Source organism: Canis lupus, chromosome 1, assembly GCF_011100685.1.
Source record: "Canis lupus familiaris isolate Mischka breed German Shepherd chromosome 1, alternate assembly UU_Cfam_GSD_1.0, whole genome shotgun sequence".
NCBI classification, from domain to species: domain Eukaryota; kingdom Metazoa; phylum Chordata; class Mammalia; order Carnivora; family Canidae; genus Canis; species Canis lupus.
In genome coordinates, this window is record NC_049222.1 from 92,839,001 (window position 1) to 92,844,316 (window position 5,316).

At 41.0% G+C, this 5,316-nt stretch overlaps 1 long non-coding RNA gene across 1 annotated transcript; it reads left to right on the forward strand.

The window, feature by feature from the left end:
- Positions 1-254: 254 nt before the first annotated feature.
- On the forward strand, positions 255-4,869 carry LOC102152915. Its single transcript, XR_005354264.1, has 3 exons — positions 255-518; positions 3,585-3,715; positions 4,444-4,869. It is a non-coding gene; the product is annotated as an uncharacterized LOC102152915 (long non-coding RNA).
- Positions 4,870-5,316: the final 447 nt, after the last annotated feature.

The window sequence follows — 5,316 nt, forward strand, 5'->3', positions numbered from 1 at the left end:
ATAAGTTATTAATTTACTTTGGGGGAGAACCCAGTGGAGACCCTTTTTTTTCTGGTATCAGAATAATTGGGAAGTCAAATTAATAGAAATTCTTTCAGGGAGTGTAAAACAGTACAAGTGGTGGCAGTCTTGCAGGAAATTGTATCCAGGCCAGGTGAGTTCTGATACCTATGACTTCTTCAGTGGAATTGATGTCTTTGTGACAAAACATTCCGTCATCACAAACCTTATTTATGCTGCAATTTAGAGAGCTCTTGGCTTGCAGTACCTACCATATTATAAAGCACTTTAAAACTCTGCCTGTGCCCAGAACCCTCCTCACAAACAACCAAGGGCTTTGTCTGTCCCAGCTGAAATGCCAGCTAACGGGCCATTGGTGGGGTTTGGGCTTTCCCAATGAGAATATGTGGGTATAAATGACAAAGAGACCAAGACACGCTGGAGAATCACAAGGGGCTCCTGAGTACCCAGACTAGTGGGAGACAGAGTCACATGACAACATTGAAGGTGACAAGGAGGTACTGAGTGCATAGATGGAGTTATGATACATATTTTTACTGGTGAAAGACTGTAATTTCTATTTTTTCACATTTTACATAAATAACTGATTTGCTATGCACTTCTGACTCTTCTTTCTTCTGACAGTTTGAGTATGTTTTCGTTTCTCTTGAAAATTGGGAGAATTATATATGGATCTCTTAAGCTTTCCTGCACCCCAACCCATTCCCAAAAGTAGGTCTGGAGTCAGATGTGAAGCCAAATTAAAACATGTGGATACTGAGTAAGAAATTAGCAAGAAAGAAAGTGTAGGGCTGTTTACAGCTGGAACATCCACGATTGTCTTTTTGGCTCAACATGGTTATCTTAAGAGGGACACAAAAAATTTAGGCACAGTGATGTGTAGCTCTTTGGAGGCTAAATTAGATTAATTAGCTCCTCAACTGCTGCCTTTTGGGAATTTACAGGCTATGGGAGTATACCTCAACTAGACAGGTCTTTGAAAATGCAGATAATAAAAGAAATATTCAACAAATGCAGAGGGGAACAGATATTTGATAAGATTAGGAGTGCTCAGAATTCTGAATTCACTTGGTTTAAAACTGTGATTCATTCATTTCTTCAGTACATGTTAATTGACCATCTACTATATGATGATATTAAACTAGACACTATGGATTTAGGGACGAAAAAGACACACAAGATCTTTGTTTTCTGAACTTATATTATTATGGAGGGGGCAGACAATAAACATACCCAAAGGCACTACAATTTTGAGTAGTGGTAAGTGCCAGAAAGAAAAATGAAGCAGTATAAGGGATACAGAGCAATAGGGGTGCTATCTTAGTTGGGGGGGGGGTGTTAAACCTGATGAAGTAAGAGAGTAAAGCCATGAAAAGGCACAGAGGAAGAGCTTCCAGGTGGGGGAACTACAAGGGCAAAGGTCCTGAGGCAGGAAGAAGCAGGGCATGTTTGAATTATAGCACAAAGGTCATTCTGGTGGATAGAACAGAGAAAGAAAGGGACAGAGTGCTAACAAATGAGCTCAGAGAAATGGAGGAAACCAGGACCCTCTAAGCAATGGACAGAAATCTAGATTTTTATCCTCATTGCCCTCTAGAAAGCCTATAGAAGGTCTGAGCTGAAGAGGAACATAACCTGATATGCATTGGGAAAGTATACCTGTAACTGCTCAGTGCAGGAGCAGGAGTCAAAGCAAACCCACCGGTGGTCCTGGTGAGGACAGAGGGTGACTCAGACTAGGAGGATGGTAAGTGGTGAGGATGATGACAGGTTTTGAAATAGGCAGTAGTACAATTTGCTGAAGATTGGATACAGGTTATGGAGAAAGGAAAGTAAGAAGAGGATGAAGTATAGATTTTTTTTTTTTTACTCCAGGAGCTGAGACAATGGTGATGTGATTCACTGAGAGCCCTAAGGGAAGAACAGGATGGGAGAGAATTAAAAGTTCTGTTCGGGCCATGTTAAATTTGAGTTGCATAGTAGACAAACAGGTGGAACTACCAAATGGGCAGCGAAGGTGGGTTTGGAGTTCAGGGAAGATGGTCCCAAACAGGTAGAAATGTGCACGCCATCAAAATATAGATAGGGCTCAAAGCCCTAGGACTGTATGAGATGACTTATGGGGAGAATATGGAGCAAGAAGCAACAAGAGGAGTGAGGACAGGTGATTTGAAAGCCTGGCACTATGCCCACATTTAGAGGTCAATGAGAAGGACTGCTGGGATGTTGAGAAATAAAGTAGCGAGAAATGACCGGGAAAGTTTGCAAGATGGAGGTCATTGGGAAGATGATTTATAGCCCATGCAATTTCTGTCCAAACCATGACTTTTTAAAGTTATTAATAATTCTGCCAACACAACACATGTAAACTGGGACCGTCCTGGGCAAACAAGAACATATGGTCACCCTCGTCACTGTGACCTCCAGGAGACTGGTTTCAGCGGAATTGTAGTGATGGCAGTCTGGTTGGTGTGGGCAGGGGAGAGATCAAGGGAGAAGGCCTGAAAACAGGAAGCACAGCCAACCCTTTCGAGAAATTTCACAATAAAGGAGCCAGCAGAAAAATGGGACAGGGCTAGAGGGGATATGAAATAAGGAAAGGGCTGATTTTTTTTTAATGGGAGATATTATAGCATCTATGTATGCTAATGTGAAGGATGTAGGAGAGAGAAAAAATTGGCAATGTGAAAGGATTAGCAGCAGAAGCAGATTCTGCAAGCAGAAGAACAAGAGTGGATTCCATGCACCAGTGGAGTGGCTGACGTTAGGTACGCATTCATTCGGTTCGCCCATCCCAGGGCAGGGAGGCACACTATGCGGATCCAGGTAGACTCAGTTGCTAGATTTGGGTGGGAGAAGGAGTTGTTAGCTTCTCAGGCAAATCAAGAAAGATTCCGCTTTTTCCCTCCCACAAGAAGTCACAGTTTACCATTTGGGGGCAATTTTCTTCATAGGTGTTAAGAAGAGATATGTGAGCTATTTCTCCTCTCAGGAAAATGCTCCAGTATGGAGCATTTAAGAGTTTACCAGCAAATGTGGAAATTCTCTCAGGTCCAATTTAGAACTGGCAGAGAAGACGAATATTATAATCAGTCAGCAACTGCCTATAACAGATGTTTTTGTTGAATTGTGAACATTAGCAGTTCTGTTTGGCCTTTTCAGAATTTGAATTGAGAAACAGAAGAAATAGCCAAGGGTCCTTTGAGCCCCGGGTAGAAAAAAATCCTGCGGCCAGAAAGGTGAAATGCAACATCTCATGAAAGCTTTAGCACCCAAGGACTGTGTGGCCCTGGGGAAATCACTGTGCCTTGATTGTTTGATCTGTAAGAGGGAGAGGAAATAAAACCTCATGATTAGCAGAATTCAGGGGTTTGTGGATACGGATAGTCTCTGTCAAACAACCATTAGAAGGAACTGAAGAGAAATGGAAGGAGAAGCATAAAATAAATCGAGCAAATGAGTATTCTCAGTGATCTAATGTCCAGGAATAACTCCGAGTCAATTGACAAAGCAGAGAAAAAACAAAATAAAATGGTTCAGGTTCCAAATTTTATTCTTTCCAGAATCGAACCCTCATGAATCTGCTCCAAGGCAGGGATAACAGCAATTTTCTCCCTCTCCTATGAATTAAACTTCCATTTCCCTTGGTGGCCAGATCAAGTTACTGAAAGACAATTTACTTATCTGGAAAATGGTGAGTAGTCATTTCTAGCTGTGCCTCTAGTTTCTGCAGAAAAACGTGGGCATTGGTCCACAGCAATAGAATTATAATGCAAGTCCCTTTGGCATTCTCTGTAACAATTACACCTGCTAAGGTAACTGCAGGTAGGAGCCAGGCCTGTTCATCAATGAGACCCTGCTGCTCATACTTGTACCCTACCCCCTATATACACTGCCATAGTGAGAGATCAACTATAGATAAGGGCTCCGCTCAGTAAACCAGTTCGTTACACGGAGTCCCTAAGAACAACAGGCTTTTAAAAATGGCACAAATGTAGCAACTTATGGATAGTTGAAAGAACTATCCATAGTTGCAAGATAGCTGCAAGACAGTTGACGAACAGGCTAATAATGTTCTTAGTTATTGATCCTACAGACCATTCTAGAATTCAGTGACTAAATTCAACCTAGGTGTACCTGCTATCCCTTGCACTCCAAAGAACTTCCCCATGCAATGGTGGGGTAAAACCAAAGTACATTTCATAAGCATTTGTAGGTATAATCAGGTCATCATCCCATATGGATAACCACCAATTACGGAGAAATATTTGCTACGTGACTATATATCTTCAGTAGCATTAGTGTTAGTTAAAATGTGTCCTTTAAACTTCTTTTTTTTTTTTTAATAAAACTAACACAATGTTAACTGAAAAAATAGATCAACTAAAGAATGTAGAATTTCATGACAAGTTCTCATTTAAGATTCCGGCTCAGATGCTTAGAAACCACTGCAGCTGTAGTCGTATCCTATGGATCTTGACTCACCCTTCAGAGTTCACCGGTGAGGTGCAGAGATAATGGTCAGCATGACGTGAACTACAACTGAGCACGTACATAAGGTTGTTTTCATCATTCCCAGGCTCTATGAACCCTTACTTTTGGAGGCTGCCTGCCTTTTATTATGTATATTAAAATGCACTCACATTCTGCATTAAATGTAATGCACATATAGAAGACCAGAGTTGAGTTGCCCTCAACTAGTTGACCTACTGCCACAACTTAGAGGTATTTAATTAAACACCTGTTTGTTTCAATACTACTATCTTCCTCGCATATTGTGGAGCCAATAAAACATTTTTGCTATTTCATATTGTTACAGAGGCTTAATTAAACACTTGCTAATTTCAATATTGCAATTTTCTTGTTTTGGAGTGAATGATGTTTTAGGGGTGGGAGACGGTAACATCTCAAACATTTTAACAGGCCTGTGGAAAACTCGTGGATGCTGGTTTGGTCTCCTGTGTGCTTAATGGATATAACAGACATGGATAATGACAAGGATCTTAATATTGAACTATATCTGAAACTTCAGCCATGCAGAGTTTCAGAAAGACTGCATTTGGCATCCTACCTCTTAGTTATCAAATGCAATGGAATACTTCTCTATAACTCTTCCATCCAGACTCTGCTTTGTCCTTTTCCATCACCTCTTAAAGGCCACTGTCACATCACAACAAACTATCACTGCATTTTTATTTTGTCTCCCCGCCCAAAGTTCTCCCTTCAACAGAGGACCAACAGATTGGGCTTGCTAAAATGTCAGTCAACCATACAATTTTAAGTACAATTCAGCTA